The following is a 19374-nucleotide window of genomic DNA, read 5'->3' as shown; positions in this document are numbered from 1 at the left end:
ACAAACTGGGAAAATCCTTCGTGTCTGCAGAGTGGAAGGCCAAATGTGGTATTTATCCAGCAGGACATTTCACGTCATGGAAGATAGAAAGGAGGAGGAAGAGGAGAAGGTACTGGCGACGGAGGGCCTAGCGGAGCGATAGGATGAGAGAGCACAGGAGGTGGTAGAGGGAGGATGAAGGAACCACTGACCAGAACACGTTGGCTTGTAGGCTAGTTATTCATTGCGAGTTGTGGTGTGGCAGCGGTCGCACGCGCCTTGTGTTGTCCTCCTCCCGCGCACAAAACTTGAGCGGGAGACTTCCCTCTCTCTCTCTCTTTTTTCTCTCTCTCTCACTTTTTCAGCTGGGAATCCTGGATCTATCAAGTACCATATAGTCAGAACTTCTGCCCAGACTGACAAGACCAACCGCCAGAAGAACTTACTTCGCAAAGTTGTGTAAAAAGTGATGGTTTTTGTGACGCAATTTTCAAAGTTTTGCCAGGGCGGAAGCATATCTGAGGGACTTCACTTGGAACATGAAATAAGGTGCAAGTTTGAAAACCAATTCCAACAAAAGATGAAAAAGCTGAGGTGGAAAGATTAAAGCAAAGCGGTATAGTGTTGTGCCTCGTTAACAAAGAAAAGAAGTGTTCTTAAATTGGTGACTTTATGAACACCTCGCTTTAGTATATGAAATGTTCGATTTTATCTCGTAAAGGACAATACCTAAGATAAAAGACCTAACTAAAAAGAACGATTCATTATATATAGTTCTCCAGCGCTGTAGGTGGAACTGAAGCATTCCCTCCGTAACTACCGTTGATATTCTCAGACCTCTCCCTGATCTCGATTTGTAGTTCAAAGGGTGGAGTGGCTATAAAGAAGAGGTAAGTTCATGATTATGCAAGAGAGAGAGAGAGAGAGAGAGAGAGAGAGAGAGAGAGAGAGAGAGAGAGAGAGAGAGAGAGAGAGAGAAATTTGCATAATTGAAGATATCCAGCAGCATGTAACTCTTTTCATGCTTATAAGAGAGCATTATTATCTTCAGTACAAGAGCTTTAGTCTCTGGCCACTAATACTGAATATCATGTTCCTTAATTAAAATTGCTTAATCGGGTTAAAGCTATCAGAATCAAAACCGTCTACTACGTGCATACTTTCAGCCTACAAATCGAAGACAACAAAACTGTTGAAAACCACGGAAACATTAAAACAGAAAATCAAAGGAAGGCTAGAAATCTACATCATAAAATAGCAGCTGATAACATATTATTATGTCCAGCCAACTATGGCAATTTCAGGACCATGTCATGACTCCAGTGTCTGTCTCTGCCCACTAAAAGCATAAAGTGTATCCACCTATATTCCATTTGTGATTCTATAATTTTTTCAGATAGTTGCAGGTGCATCCATGCAATCAGGGTAGCACATAAACAAAACAGAAAACATACGCATCCAAAACGAACAAATAAAATATATTATCAAAATAAAACATTTACTTATAAAATAACAGTAAACCAACGAATACGAAATTTACACAGTACTTATCTGAGTGCTTCAACAAATTACTTCATCTTGAATTGAAGACAAATTTAGTAATAATAAAAAAACAACATAATTCAAATTATACATTTTGGTTCCTACGGTGTATGCGATAATATTTTGCAGTTTTTTAAGCACACCAAACAAAATTTTGAATAATATTTTTAACTTTATGATGGCATTCTTGTAACTTTCTATGTCTAGGGGACAAATTTATTAGGCCTCTGCATCTGTGAGAGCGACGACAGATATCTATGTTCAGAACAGTTCAAATATAAATGAGTCTGTGTTCATGTAGGACTTTACATAAATAGTATTGATGCTAGCGCATCAATTCTATTTATGTATATATATACATTTAATTATATATACAAATATATATGTACATATATATATATATGTATATATGTATATATATATATATATATATATATATATATATATATATATATCTTTATATATACACATATATATGTGATATATATGTATGTGTATATATATATACATATATATATATATATATATATATATATATATATATATATATATATATATATATGTAATATATATTACTAGTGTCTTCATATTCATAAGCAGAGTGAGGTGAAACGCGTATACGGTTTTTTTATAACATACTACAGAGTAAAACATTAAACGTGAGCACCATCATTTGAATATCGAATAAGACCTGTTTTTAAAGAACAATTCAGTCCAATTCTGAAATTCAACTATTTTTAAAAATAGAAACTTGAGAACTGTTTTTTCATTAAATAAAAAATAATCTACATCTCATGGAGGAGCATTCTCAAAATACCAAATAAAGCTAATTAATTTATACAAAAATGTAAAAATTGGAAGAATATGATTTGAGTTCGCAATTCCTAATGATTCAAGAGCAAATGCTTGTGTGCGATGACTATCAGCAACACAGTTTCTTCAGACATGAAGGATTTGATTATCATCTTTGATGTGGTTGCTGACAAAACTATCATTAATATAATTATTACTATTAGCGTCTGTCCCTGCTGCTACCGCTCAGCCGTTGCGTTGGCGACTTCACCTGAGACGAAAACTCGAGTCGCAGTATTTGATGAGAGGGCCAAAAAGGTATAATTTGGGGGAACGTGATAGTCTTCATAAAACTCAAAACTGAAATCGATAACCTTTTATTACAGTGAGAGTGAAACGAATGGGTTCTCTGCTTTCTCAAGTCTCGCGGGCGCTTTCATACGTCTTTCGGAGCAAGAGGAAAAATAAAGGTTTGGCAGGTCTGCATTTCAGCAGCGGCCACTCTAATAAAACCCGCCCGAATGCTTTGGCCTCGATTTATTTTACGGCGCAATCCTTTTCCCCGTCGCGCGAGCTGTGCCGAACGCCTCGGCACTTGCCTGACGTTTGGTTACATATTGACTGGAGTTAACCTACTTGAAAGACACTGGATACGACCGCCGACAAATCATCTCGATTGCAGTGTATTATACCTGTACTTACCTGGCTCGTTTCGTATGCATTATTGCGATAGAAAGAAAGACGGAAAAATGTGAAAATGTCCAATTTCATTCTCAGGACAAGAAGTCTCAGGATTTAAATTCAGACCTACAAAGCATTCATGAATCTAAAGCTTACGATATGAGTTGTAACGAGTCCGGCAATCATTTTATTAGGAGTGATCATACCTCACAATTCACTTTTTATACACTGTTGCCGGAAATACTACGAGAGATCGTCAGTTGCAGCGGTTGTCGAACATGCTGTTATGGGTTTTAGCTCGAATTTATTTACAATCATGAAATTATTAATGTTTGGTTTCTAAATGTTTCAAACAATATTTCAGAAGCAAAAACTTAATTCTTATCTTTGTCCAGTACGAAATGCGCACTAATCCTTCGGAACTTTTGTTAAATACCTGACAGCTAATTTTTTTTCTGCAAGGTCTTATGTACTGAGCATGTGGACTATGAAACGTAAATCAAATTAATGTTTTGCATGGAAATTCGCTGAAATCGCCCTAGGCTCCCATGCAAAATCATGACTTAGTCCCGTCATACAAAATCGTTTAATAAAGAACCTTGCTTACGAATGCTGGCAGCAGGTAACAGCGGCGTTACTTTCATCCCAATAACAACAATTGGAAAATTTCGATTTTTTAAAATAAATATTTGGTTTACTCATGTGCTATAATTTCAGGAGCTCCTAATAAGATTTATATATTTATATGTATGCCTTATTATTTCACCTTCAATACCAATCGAAATAACGATAAAGTGATTCGTGTGTATATCAGCTCCTAATAACTCGCATTATCTTCCGGTGCGTTCGTCCGTCGGCAAAGTTCACTACGTGATTGCTTTATAGAAAGCTGAAAGTAGTAAGAGACGCAGAGCCATGTTGTCATTACTATGAATTTTCAATCACCGCCATTTGCCGGTTCATTTCTCACCTCATTGCAATTACTGACGTCCCAGAATGTAATTTCTGCTCTAACCGCCGATAAGAAATATTGGTCTGGTAATCCATTCTCTCTGGTCAGTCTTTCCGACAGACTGTCTTCTCCTCACATGCTTTGTTGAATTCAAGCTCCTGCCTTCATTTTTTATTCACATGCGTAGCAAACGGTTCTTGCAACTTGACTTGTCTCATTTGGAAATAAAGTATTCAAGTAATGAAAAGGCTGCCATTATTACTCCAGGGAACTTTGTTGTTTACAAGTTATGTCACAACAGAATGGAAAAATGGTTTAGGAAAACTGCTAGCAGCCCAGTACTTTACTTCCAAAGGTGTAACCAAAGCCTGTTGTTTTAACCGCTTCCCAAAAACATATATAACTAGGGAAAAGAGTAGCACATCGTCACTGATATTTGGAATTTGCATAAAATGTCCGATTCAATCGAATGCCTTGCTACTTCGACAATAATTATTGCCTTTTTGCTCTTTTCTTTTCTTTATTTATGATATGACTGCTGTAACGATATTTCTGTAAGACTGCCTTTTATTGATCGAGCAATTTTGCACCTGACACCTTGAACAAATTGTCTTAAGTAATTACTCAAGTTTCCGATTTTAACCAAGGTTTTTTCTTTAGAAAATAAAAGGGGGCATCCCAACGGTTGTCCTACAAATAGCGACGACAGACATGGCAAACCGAATCATTCTAGCGAAGCCAATTAAAAGTAAGGGAATTTTTCCTTTTGAATGAGGACGGGGGCGATGTAGTATTGACCGAGACTTGATCCATAATCTGATTTGATTTGTTGTCGGCAAGTGGGGATAAATGAAGCCCCTTCGGCAGTACCATAATTTGGACCCTGGGGGTTATTTCTTTCAAGGTACTAAGAATAACTTTATGATTAGGGGAAGAAGTTTTATTAGTGGCGCGTACTGCTATAGCATAAAGTTGGTTCTTTCTCAGCAAAACATCCGATACTTCTTCCCTCTTTTCGCCCTTTCTTAACACAAGCGATGTCAAACTGCAAATCGGTGGTGCGAATATGGACTGATTAACTGCAGACTTCCATACAACGTCACTAATGTCGAGTGATGACGGGGTTGCGGGAATATCTCGCCCACAACATCCATGTGTGGGTCTCCGTATCTTACAAATAATATTAAGTCGCTGGATAACATGCGAGGGATGTTTCCGTTTTTCCAGGCAACCTTTTTATTTTCGTCCATGGTGAAACCTTCTGTTTAAAGATGTATCTGATGGAAATTAATCTTTCACAACAACATAAGTATCAAGTGATGTGGGTATGTATATGCATCTCACACACGCGCAGGCCTCCACAAAAATAAACATGCCGTCACTGCAACGCGCGTTTACAAATGTAGACGAATGTATGTATGCTTGTACTAACAATATAAGAGTGCATTCAGTAAAGCCCGTTCGCAAATACTCACAATGGCTAATGATTAATGTATATATATATATATATATATATATATATATATATATATATATATATATATATATATATATATATACTATAAAATATCTAAACACATGCATATACACTATATATATAAATATATAATGTATATATACATACATATATATATATATGTATATATATATATATATATATATATATATATATATATATATATATATATATATATATATATATATATATATATATATACATAGCGTGCGTGCATGTGTTTAGGATATTTCAGAGAATGTTTCTTTAAAAGCTATAACCTGAGTGTCTGCCGGAGATGATTTTGAGTTAAAATCTGAAAACATTGTTTCTTATTCTGTTATAACATGAACGACGGCGGTCTCATCTTATAAGCGAAAACATGTCTTCCCACGAAGAATAAATGTCCTAACTGTGAGCACCTTCCTCTAAAGTGGGTGCTACGATTCTTTTTAATAAAAAATCAATACCAAATGGGGAAAAGTGCGGCAAAAATGAATTTCTGCTTCAATAAGCAAACTGAATGAAAATGCGGCATATATAATTCATTGACCAAAAACCTTTATATTTCTCAGTGTTAGAAACTGCTCGGTTTTTCTAGTTTTACTTTCTTGAATGTTGTTCTTCATCCAATGTTTTCTGCTTCCTTTAGCTTCGGTGCTCTTGCGCCGTTACTCTCAGTACCTAGAGAAGAATTATTTTTTCACAGCCAAAGCTCTACTACTGTCATTTCAACGGTGTGCTCCATTAATTTAAGTGCTGGAGTACTTTTGCTGGAGAGGCAAATTTGAAAAGAGAGCAATTTTTGACGGCAAGACATACGTTTTGCAACAACCCTTAAATGCACGTTCTGTGATGTTCAACACCTGTGGATATGTCAGTGGAGAAAGTATGGGCGAAGTAAGTTTTTTTTTTATTCAGTAAATACGCCATTTGTGCTATTACTAGCAAACAAATCGTGTTAAAAAAAACACAGCCACGACGCTGGTTATATTTATAACAGAGGTAGTCTTTTTTCACACAGTCTCTTTTTCTATATTATTTACAATATTTCCTCCTGTTAGAGAAATGTTACAGAAGAGGAACCCTCCCACTTACCGCAATTTTTAGTGTCTGCAGAACTGGTAGTTTTTTGTGCATTGTGTAAGCAAATATATGTAGCTAATTGCTTAATCTTTAGGCACTGTAAGAAATACGTGAATTATTAGCTCTCGGTATATTTTTAGTATCACCTAGACTTCCCTCGCTCCTCCCCGCCGCCCCACAACAAAAATCAAAATAATAATGTAAACTTAAGCGGGTGCAATCCTAAGGTCCGTACTAAGGCATGGTATCGTGGTATGTATATATATATATATATATATATATATATATATATATATATATATATATATATATATATATATATATATATATATAAACTCAGTCTTCCTGGCTTCACCCTCACTGTCCCCGTGAAACTAAAACGGACACGCATTGTCATCATCCGGTTGGCGGCGATGCTCGTCAACATTTATTTGTAATAAATGATCCGACATGACGTGGCAGTTCATTCCTGCAGAACGCTGCATCAGGTTAAAGGTCCTTCGAGGCGATGTTTCCTGAATGTAAATTCTAAAGCTCAAGTGATTTTTGATGTGGCGAGACAAATCAGTCTCAGTCATGATTCTCAAGCATGTGTCGCGTCGCTGTAGAGACTCAAATGATATAGTCTTACGTGGAAAATTGCTCGCTTCGTTGCGTGTCACTATACACACGCTACAAACGTTTTTCCCCGCTAACCATTTTGTATTATCATGAAAACAAGAAAAAGTGCTTTTTAGTCAAAGTCGATATTTTTTTTTAAATTCACGACTTTAATTCAACTGCACATAATAATACTCAGCGCAGACTTGGCCTGACGACCTGCAATTATATGTTAAGTCCTTTTATATGGCGGCCAACTTGCATTATGACTGCTTACTCAAGGTCACCCCACCAAATGCATTCCCGGAAGCCCTCGGAGACATCTAGAAATTAAAGGCGTATTTTATGATTGATCGTAAGAGACATATATAGTGAATTGCCAGTAAAATTTTTTTCTATGAAGTCATTGGATACAATTATTCTGGTGCTTTTCTACAATTTGTATTTAATATTTGTATCCATCTATGCATGCTGGGCTATCTCAAGAATCGTTTTCAGAACAGCTGCGATAATTGCCTCATTTCTGGCATCGTTATTTTCATCCTTAGCGCTGCTGTTGAATGATAACAAGAGACTCGTTAGCGGGGTTCGACTTATCACTCGGCTAAATAAGCAAATCTTCTTCCCAGAGGGAAAAACCAAGTCAAGAATGAAAAGCTGGTTGGAATGTTTTTCCTTTCTAGAAATTCGGCCTAAGCTCGTTTGTCCAGACATCGGAGCTATAACGAGCATGAGATCCGCAGCGATAGGAAAGAAACCGGATTAGCGTGTCTTCTTGGCGTGAAATCCTTCTCAATGGGCAAGAGCGGAAGAACTGCGATAATCTCTCGGGCGATCGGGACGTATAAATGAAGTGATGCTGTTGGCGGAGGGGCTGTGCCAGTCTCCCGTCAAAGCACCGTCATTTGGCAGAGTGGGCCATTTCTCTCGGCCTGTTAGTCTCAGCCACTTTATGATTAGGCAGAAGGGCCTTTTTTATGACACTCTGATCATTCACACACTTATAAGAGAGATGTTGGTTATTTTCAACACTCACCACTCTCTCTCTCTCTCTCTCTCTCTCTATTCTACCCAAGCCAAAGGCACTGAAGCACTGCAAACCTGTTTGGACAGAATCAGTCTTTTCGTGCATGAAGTGACCGTTTTACAACTACGGTAACGTTCTACATTTATGATTAGCGTTAAATTTTGCAAAGGCGACAAGAAAATACGTCGGAACGCGAACAGGACCGGAAATCGGTTTTATTTTTACAATTTTTGGTCAACATATTTTTAGAATAATCAATAGGCACAGAAATATGACCCGTACATCATTAACCCAGAATATTTTGTGAACTTTTCAACTAAATCTATATACTGACAGATCCGTAATGTTTACAAAATTTACATTTAATTGTGCACTCATTTATTATTTATTTACAAGTGAATACAAGTGTAAGAAAACTTCATATACACAAATGTAAATTATATATATATATATATAAATTATATATATATATATATATATATATATATATATATATATATATATATATATATATATATATATATATATTTATATAATATACATATATATATATACTATATATATATATATATATATATATATATATATATATATATATATATATATATATATATATATATATATATATTACGTGTGTGAAAGCTGACGTGTATCTATGCATTTATTTTTGTGTAGCAACGATAGCCTATAGGTAATTAGGTTTACAAATGCAGCCGTTAGCTAGGTTCACTGCAGAACGAAGGTACTTGGTACCAGGTTTTGGATGGTATGTGACGTCTCTAGAGTCAGGACTCACCGTCTCTAACGCCCCGCCCCCATCCACCCCCCCAGACCACAATAACACCATCAACAACAAGAGAGCATTGGTTCGATACTTAAGTGAGGAAGAACACTGAAGGAAAATCCCATTAAAACTCATTTGTGCTCCTGTTACTTAAAGTAAAGAACTAAAAATCCGTTAGTTAATCCACCCTGGTGGGTGCAGGCCAGTGTGGAGGAAGCACCATCAACTGCATCCCTTTAACACTTGCAATGAACAGAAATGCTAACATCTGGCAGTAGATACTCTGGGGTGCAAAGGTAAATAGGTGAAAAAGATTACATATGTATGTAGATATATATTGTACTGTTGTATTACAGTAAAAGATAATTACATATGACATATATATATAAATATATATATATACATACACATATATATATATATATATATATATATATATATATATATATATATATATATATATATATATATATATATATATATATATATATATATATATATTATACTGTTGTATTACAGTAAAAGAATATTACATATATAATATATATATCATACATATATTTATATACATAAATTTTCTGAAAATATATTTATATATATATATATATATATATATATATATATATTATAATATATGAATATATATATATGTATTTATGTATACATATATACATATATATGTATACATTTATATATACACATATTCTCAACGTAAGCAGTTTCCACGAAGGCCTAAACGGAGTGTCTCCAGAATAAAACCGACATTGATCACAACCACATTATTTTAATTGTTGAACAGTGGATAAAACCCGTTTGCAGAAGATTAGCCGTTTCATACAAGGGTTGTCGGATCCCCCCTTCCCCGCATCCTCTTTGTTAACCACTCTGCTGTCCTTTCTCCTGAGCCAGCCCCTGTTAGGAAAGTGCCCAATTGTCTGATATTTCTTGGTGGTGAACCATTCAAGTAATGACTAGACTCCACGTTGCTTAAATTCAGTGACTGGACAGCAGCCAGCGATATACCAATGTTGCCTATTTATGTCCAGGTAAATCCACCCTGAATGCGGCTAATAAGCAGGATAAGTCTTAGAGATAAATTCTTATTCTTCCTCTCAGCATGACAGGTTGGTTAAGTGGTAACCCCAGTCTTTCACCGGGCGTGAATTCGAGTTCCACCATGGAGGAAAGGGCTTAATTTATTTCCTACTGGGAAACATGGCTTACCGGGTTAGCGTATTGAAAAGGTGTATAGGGACACTGACAAGTACAAGGTCATGGTAGCTATCAAAATCTGTGTTCCTGCCTCTGGTGAATGCAACTCCTAGATTCTACGAGATTTTATATATATATATATATATATATATATATATATATATATATATATATATATATATATATATATATATATATACAATATATATATATATATATATATATATATATATATATATATATATATATATATGTACGTATATATATGTTTTTGTGTGTGTGTATTATACAGTATTACCAGAAAGAGAACTTGGATGGTTAACCACAAGAAATGGACATGCTAATAAGTCCTTAAAACATCTGACGGTCAGAACTTGCCGGAAATCGGAAGGCTAACATTTGGAGTCATCCTCCCCAAACGAAAAGACCTGGTAACGTACCTTGCTCCCAACCCACCCACCCATCCCCCCTCCCTCTCCCTCTCCCTCTCTCTATCTCTCCCTCTCAAGTATCATCCCCTCTTTTTTTTCCAGAGAACACCTGCGTGACAAAGCTGTTTCCCCTTGGTAGCCGCCCCTCCCACTCCCCTCACTCCTGGCCCATGTGAGCCTATGACTCAGCAAAAAGCCACATAACTTTGACTCACCTGACTATTTTTTCCACTAATCCTTGTGTTACTCATCATTCGCTCTTCGACAAATTAGCTTTCTTCTCAGCTCTTCCTTCAGAGAGATTTAGTATCATCAGAGGCTCTTCACGTGTTGTGTGTATATAGGTGCATGTGTACTGTTTGTAGGACGGGTAGACGTGCTGCTGGTGAACCTCCTGCCTACGCATATGGAGCGGGTAATGTGGAAACTTTTATTACAAAATGAACGTGGCAAAGGGAAACGAGTTATTCGTTTCATATGTATGTATACATATATATATATATATATATATATATATATATATATATATATATATATATATATATATATATATATATATATATATATATATATATATATATATATATATATTATATACATATATATATATATCTACATACATACACATGCGTGTGTTTGTCGGCAGTGCGCATAAAAATAAATGCAAATTTGTGCGTCAAAAATCAATTATGTAATCTGACTACCTTCAACTTAAGATTAATTTTAGGGTTATTTGCTCCGATTATTTTGTCTATTTCAGAAGTTCGGAGCTTCGTAATTATCGCGAGGCCAGCAAGGAGTAGAATAATAAAAATCAATATTGTTTTTCTGTGCTTGTAATGGTTTTGATATTAGGATCTTGAAACATTACTAATGTACGCACATTTTTATATTTGTAAGTAAACATGTAACACACTCAATTGCACGCGCACGCGCACGCACACACGCATATATAGATATATATATATACAATAGATATATATATATATATATATATATATATATAAATATATATATATATATATATATATATATATATATATATATATATATATATATATATATATATATATATATATATATATATATATATATATATATATATATATATATATATATATATTTCAGCAGGCCCGCTGATACGAAGATCTTTTACTGTTTCAGAATTTGGAGTTGCGTAAGTATACATGATCAAAACTGTTGACAGTCTATTTGATAATAAAGCCCGGCTCAAGCCCAGCCAGGGCCAACGAGTTAGTAAGGCACAGTATAGCAATTCCCGAGAGTGGAACCCTCATAAAAAAAAGACCGCAGACACTGTATTTCTTTGTAAACGCGATCAAGTAATTTTGAAGTATATGCGATCTTCAAATAAAACATTCAAAATATATATATATATATATATATATATATATATATATATATATATATATATATATATATATATATATATATATATATATATATATATATATATATATATATATATATATATATATACACACACATATACATACATATTATATATGGATAATGTACGTGTTTTTTTTTGTGTATACTTAAATGCTGTACACGCAAATACCTAGCCAGCAGTGGAAAGCTTTTCAATAAATGAGGACAGACCATTATCAGGTCTGCAAACTCTTTCCAACACGAGAGCAGAACAACTAATTTCTTGCAATGCCATAGTTTTTTGCCGACATTTCATTAATATCATAATAATGCCAAGTGCTGTCCCTATGCCTTCACACAAACTGATACGATATTATTTATCCAACATGCTTCTTATATTTTGTCATGCTATTCCTGGGATATTTTTCCCCTAGCAAGACGTCAGCTGATCCTGGTTATCTAACTTTAGGACAAAATTCTTCGAAGCGGTATCTTCCTTTCTTCCAGCAGCGATAATTACCACTAAGATCATGTTCGGAAGAGTCTTACCTGGCATTTTTGCACGATCTGTATTTCAGTAAGGAAATCCCACTATCTCCTTAGCGCTCTTCAGCCTCGTTGGTTAGTGCGTACTACTCGCCTCTCCCAAATTCTGCATCCTTATTCCACGGTAACGTCACAGTATCAGAGGTGAATATCGGGGTTCATTTTTCCTCTGTAGCGCATATCTGGTTCTGCTATCGACACTGATGCTCGGTCGGTCGAGGAAGGTTCTGTGCTGCTTTTGCAGTTTGATGCTCCCGTTCCACTGTTTGACTACCTTCCTCTCTTTTACCTACTGTCTATTTATTTCTTTATTTATTCTCCACCTCATTTGTATTAAAGCTTACTCTGGTATTCTTTTCTTTGCTCTTATTTTTTTACTTTTCAGAATTAAACATTCTAATTTGCGGTTGCTGGCTTTTCAGGCCAAAGGCTTTTTTTACTGTGTTCCATAAGAATCCAACTTCATTAAGAATCAGGAAGATTATGATCATAAACATTCTTCTGTCACGTCGACAACAGCTACTCCGTGACGTAAAAATGCGTTTATTGGCACCGAAAGAATACTTTTGCAAAACGAGAATTAGGCAAAGAACTAACCACCGATAATGGGAAATGAAGAAAGACAGCAAACACGAAATCCACGAGAGCTCATTCATAAAGAAAAAGTAAAATAAGAATAAAGGAGGGAGCGCCATGGGTGCAAGAAAAGCAAATAATATAGAATGTAAATAGAAGATAAGGACAGATTGAAAAAAAGACCACCAACCTAGTTATGTATGTACACACATATAAGGAGAGACTGACAGACACTGAGCCAAAACACGTACTGATCACCTTAAAAGGATAACCTTCCGCCATTTAATGTGCAAGGTTTATCGCCCCACTCACATACAAACTTTTTATCCCACTTTAAGCTGCTTCCCTTAACAGAGGGTGGCTCCTGAGAGAGAGAGAGAGAGAGAGAGAGAGAGAGAGAGAGAGAGAGAGAGAGAGAGAGAGAGAGAGAGAGAGAGAGAGAGAGAGAGAGAGAGAGAGAGAGAGAGAGAGAGAGAGAGAGGAACATTCATACTGCCACAATCTTATTTAAATAACATTAGCCACTTCATGCATATAGACAACTTCAACAGTGCGTTGAAACCATTCATGTATCTTGCATGCTCTCATGAACTTCAAGAATTTTAAGGGCCTTCCTTTAAAATACCTGTCGCATAACATCTATCCCACTGTTTGTAGATCTCCCTCTCCTCCTTTCCCCAAACACTCCGGATTTCTCCACTCATTTTACCAACCATCGACGTCCATTCTTTCCACATGACCAAACCTTCTTAAAATACCCTGATCCATCGTTTCACCGCACAAACTTTTATACTGCTTCTAGGTATCGTTCTCAGCTAGCACTCTGCTGGTCCCGCGTTCGATTCTCCGACCGGCCAATGAAGAATTAGAGGAATTTATTCCTGGTGACAGAAATTCACTTCTCGTTATAAGTGGTTCGGATTCCACAATAAGCTGTAGGTCCCGTTGCTAGGTAACCAACTGGTTCTTAGCCACGTAAAATAAATCTAATCCTTCGGGCCAGCCCTAGGAGAGCTGTTAATCAGCTCAGTGGTCTGGTTAAACTAAGGTATACTTAACTTAACAAGCTGATATTTCACGTTGAGTCCTTGCTAGGTATTAAAAATTCTACTTCCTCCACAAGTCGTGTTTATTAGTACAGGTAACGAAGAAGATAAGATATAACCTAATATATTTGCACGCTCTCAAAGGATCTACTGTGCAAGTAGGTGAGCATGACCCAAAGTACCAACGTTGATTGCCGTGTCCAGTAAACTCATATTTTTTTAAGTAGAACAAAATAAATGCGTTCAAAATGAATCTAAATTATTTATTACAAAAATAATTTTTGAACTTTAGGGTAAACTCAATATACTAATTATGCCTGCAGTCTTCTTATTCAATTAAGTTGAAAAAAAAATGAATAATTTCAGAAGTGGAAAATCTTGCATTAGGGCAGCTCTGGTGCAGAACGAAAATCTAAGGCAATTTCGGAACTCTTTTGTGAGAGAAATCTAAACATGTGGCACGAGACAATTCTTCGTCCCTATTTTAACATAAATTATATATATGGCAAAAATAATGCATATAATAACACTTTTTGAAAAAATACATCTCAGTTTTATAATAGAATAAGAACAACAAAGAAATCGACTTTTATCTCCCGATGCCTGAATAGAGAAGTCACTCTAACCTCTGTAACAAACACATACGGGATAAGTTCAAATCCTTGCCGGGGAAGTTATTTCCCCAAGTCATTGTCAATTTAATAATTGGGGATATATGTGGTTTAAAATTTTAAAATAAAAAAGGTCCCGTATGAAGTATTGGCAAAATTATCATTCACCATATACAGTATATATATAGGCCTACATACATACATACATACATACATATATATAATATATATATATATTACATACGTATATATGTGTATGTGTATGTATATATGTACACCTGCAAACATGATAATTTCATGACTGCACAGCGAGCAGAATCACAAGAAAGTGTGAACCAAACTACATAATATATCTCTTCTAAAAATTTGATTTTTTATCACTTACATATTATATATCTTCCACCGAATCAAAGTCGTCATCGTGATTAGGGTTAACCTGAACGTAAAGCACAGCTGCGTCAGCTTACATTATTCGTTTCCGCGAAAGTGGTGGAGAGTTTGTTTTCAATTAATTATGGGGAAGCTTACATCGGAAATACGCTCATGCCTTATCCAGGGTTTCCAAAATGACTAAAAGCATAAACGTTAATATACAAAAGGACATAACCATTAAATAAAACTCTCCTTGAGAGAACGAAATCAAAGAGGACATGATCACACGGGGAAGTGTAAGAAGAGAGAGAGAGAGAGAGAGAGAGAGAGAGAGAGAGAGAGAGAGAGAGAGAGAGAGAGGAGGATATCACTGTAGCGTGAGGTAACCTAAATCAGTTAGGTCCAGGTTACACAGAGGCTGCAGTAAAGAGATGCCATAATATGAGGACTGCTTATAAAACATCGCAAGTCTGACAATAACTAAATCCTATGATGTTTATGAACTTAAACTTAGTATGGCTTATAAAACAGCCATGTAAATCAGTTCTTCAGTTCTTTTGTCATCCATTCTGTTCATCATTCTGCTCATCATCCTGGACTCCCTTCTACTTTTAACGTACTTTCCTTGCATCACCATTTTTTTATTTTTTTAATGTTAACATTTTTTTCCACGTCGTCTGTGAAGTATGTGACCACTATTGAATTTTTAAGACTGAAAATAATCTGCATTCCATTCACATTATCTAACATTTCTCCCTCATTAACTATCGACGGTAATGTTTTAAAGTTTGAAAACAGAGTTTAGCTACTTCATAAAACATGATGCTGAACGATCCTCAGCTGAGCCACTTCTCACCAAAATTGCTTTTTGTTTAACGGCCACAAAAAGATACTGATCAAGTAAGAGATGACTGTAATGAGGTTTGCTCATTATTTCTAAAAGGGTGTTTGGGGTTCTGCAACAATTACAAGCCAAACTTCAAAAGTTGATTTTTAAGACATTATTTACATATCTCGAATCAAGACACTTTCTTCCTGATAGCCAAAAATTAGGTAACTGTGAATCTTCAGCAGATCTGGCTAGCTACATTTAAAACAAACTCGACTTTGCAGGACTCAGGAACTGTCTAAGCTGACTTTACTGCTAATTTTGACCAAGTTACCCTTACGGCAACAGACTTGCTGTTGACAGCGCATTTAATTAGTCTAAACTTCCCCTATCTGGCAAGCGCAGGGTATCTCTTACTGACCGTTGCTGTTGACCTAGAAAGTAAGAATAATACAGTATACAGAAAACGAAACTCAATGGCATTTATATGCTTCTCATAGGTAAGAAAGGAAGTCGTTGCTTGCCTTTTTAATTATTTATCCTGGAAAGGATAAATAAATCATGAACTTTACGAGTTATGGGGCTGCGCAAGAAGATTCTGAATGTTTGGGAATACTTGATGTTACCTTTGATTCAAAGCTTTTATTTTGTATAAAACTTAAAATATCCACAACATCTGACAGTTTTGGCGGCACAGGCTTCAGTATTCATTTAGACAAGATTTATTAAAGGACGATATACTTTTCTACAACACCGGTAATTTAGATTTAGACCATCGCATTGGCAACCCGTTTAGCCATTATCCATATGATCAACTACAATAAAAAAAAACTTTCATTAGTGTTCTCGATGCCAGCAAACCTAAAACTAGCGCAATTCTGAATAAATTTTCCCACAAGACCATTTTATCTCTCACCACTCTTACGAACTTCCTCCTACTTCTTGCACTAATACCAGTTTATTATTCTGTACTGTTGTATTCACCTTTGCAGATAACCAAGTAAACTCTTAACACGTTACACTATTCCATTTCTTCAACATATGCCCACTAAACATATATATGTATACATAATTATGTGTATATGTATATATATATATATATATATGTATGTATATGTGTGTTTATGTGTGTTTGTGTTTGTGTGTGTATGTGTGTGTGTGTGTGTGTGTGGTGAATTAAAAAACTGGCATCCAAAGATACACGTAAATTTTTGCTTACGCAGTTTCACAGCTTATGGTCATAATAATTCTAAGTGTTTATATAGCTTTTGTATTTTTACTGCGTCTGTCAAGAACTGGCGATAAATGTATCATTCGGTATCCTAATGTTTCCATCCTAATCAACAATAATAAAACAACCCAGTGAAATATTCGCTGTTATGCTTCTGTCAGATACAACTGTCAAAACTGTAGAACCATTTTTGCATGTAAATTAATGTTAAAATAATGAGACATTCCAACATTCCAGTGGTCACGGTTCTGTTTTTTTAATCGCTTACAGGATAAGTTGAATTCACATTAAATGAAAATCAAGAGATTTGATGTTACCATGGGCAACTGTATGAGCAGACTTCAGTAGTGGGACAGTGTGCGCTAATGAGACATTCCTGTGTGAAAGAAATGTTCAGGAGTGTACCAGTAGCAGGAATATCTATATATCCTAGTCTATATCTTTAATGAATGACTACATTAAGGAAGAAAACCCACTGGACAATAAGAATGGGGTATTACTAAAAATAATGTTTACTCATTACAAATTTCTCTATGATACCTTCTAGGCACGGTCAAAAGATGAACAATCAGGGCGATTAATTCTCAGCTTTTATATCTAATGTTAGTTTATAAATAAATAACTCAATTTTCACGCATCCAACCGCATAAATGAAAATCACTTTTTACGGAACATCACAGGAGCTCCTCTTTTAAAGAAACTAATTATTCCAATCCAGGTAATGAAAAAGACTCGAATGGTTTCCCCAATTAAATAGCAAGACATCTATTACGGTTACGTTATCAAAACACTCTTCATACCTCCATGTAAAGAATCATCACGGAAACTTTTCGTGTCAGTTGGGAAAATATGTCAGAAGTTTCGGCCAAAGAGGCAGTTGCTGAGCAAATAAGGGAAACGCAGTAGGTGATATCGAACTCGAGGGCATAGATATAAAGAAGGCTCAAGGGAGAGAATAAACAGACATAAGTAAAGAGTTCGGGCGAAGGGGGAAGTGATGCAATAAAAAGAAACTGTATCAGGAGAAAGGGGATAAGGGGAGAGAGGAGGTCATTCCATGAAGGTCATTCAGTCAGCGGGAAATAATTTGATGGTATTGGAAGGAGGGAGAAGAGGCCGCTGGAAGAAGACCCCGCAGAGAGAGACTGTCCTGATATTTTCACTTTACAACAAGTGCAGGAACACACCGCATGTCCTATGTTAGCATTTCAGTGCATGAGCTGGTAGATTCTCAATGCTCATTCTACTCCAACAGGAAATAATAGAAACAGAATGATAAGTCGATACGCGGATCAATAAGGCGCGACAGGCAAAGAAAATGAATGGTTTTTGCTCCATTTGAAGATGTTTTCATCTTCAACGAAAGCCGAAGAAAAAGGGGCACTTTTACATCTCATGAAAATTACATGATACGTTTTACACAACAATAAAATAATCAAAATAATAAGAAACCAAACATAATAGTATAAACGGCAATGAAAGCTTCAGTCATTAGGCAAAATCGAAAAGTTCTTGTCTGCGGTTTGAAATTTCAGCGAGTATTTTATAAGTAGTTATCATCATCTGAAATGAAGATCATTAATAAAGAAAAAAATATAGGTAAAAAGGCCTTTTCTTTTCTCATGATATTTTCTAGTTTTATTTTTCATAGCCACGAGGAGAGAGAGAGAGAGAGAGAGAGAGAGAGAGAGAGAGAGAGAGAGAGAGCCAAATATCAGTGTAGGTCCCAATCCCGGATAAATAAAGAGGACTGGAGTCAGGAAGGATATTCGTTCGTAATATACCTGCTGAAACCAATTAAGAAATGAGCCGTTCGATATAGAAATAGCTGGAAGCGGCTCATTAAAAACAGCGACACCGCTTAGGGATTAAGCTGAGAAGAAGAAGACTAAGGAATTTTTACAATAGGTAACTTTTTTTTTTTTAAAAAAACCTTAATGTTGCAGATCCATCAATTACCTCTTGCTGGTTGTATACACACCAGCACGTTTAAGCCCAATTTTCCTAGAAAAGACCTATAAAAATGAAGACTCTGCCTAGTATCTTAAGGCACACCACTCTAGCTATACTTTTCTTGAGAGCCTAAACCGATAAAGTGAACACTTGATCTCATTTCAAGTTTCAATTAGACTGGGCGGTCTATTAAACGGTTCATTTTTTTTTTCTTTCCATGAGAATCAGTTTGAACGG

At 35.6% G+C, this 19374-nt stretch overlaps 1 protein-coding gene and 1 long non-coding RNA gene across 2 annotated transcripts in view; one reads left to right on the top strand and one right to left on the bottom strand.

Moving 5' to 3' along the window:
• The window catches only part of LOC136849001 (uncharacterized), a 211745-nt gene that overhangs the window by 36775 nt on the left and 155596 nt on the right, over positions 1–19374 (bottom strand). The gene's annotated exons all lie outside the window — the stretch shown is intronic.
• The window catches only part of LOC136848999 (protein Wnt-4-like), a 187179-nt gene continuing 168027 nt past the window's right edge, over positions 223–19374 (top strand). The window contains exon 1 of the mRNA XM_067121826.1: positions 223–869. The gene's annotated coding sequence lies outside the window, so the exon portion shown is untranslated. The remainder of the gene's footprint in view (positions 870–19374) is intronic.

This window comes from Macrobrachium rosenbergii, chromosome 20, assembly GCF_040412425.1.
Source record: "Macrobrachium rosenbergii isolate ZJJX-2024 chromosome 20, ASM4041242v1, whole genome shotgun sequence".
In the NCBI taxonomy this organism is placed as follows: Eukaryota; Metazoa; Arthropoda; class Malacostraca; order Decapoda; family Palaemonidae; genus Macrobrachium; species Macrobrachium rosenbergii.
Note: the sequence above shows the minus strand (reverse complement) of the source record. Positions and strands in the feature narration are given on the sequence as shown.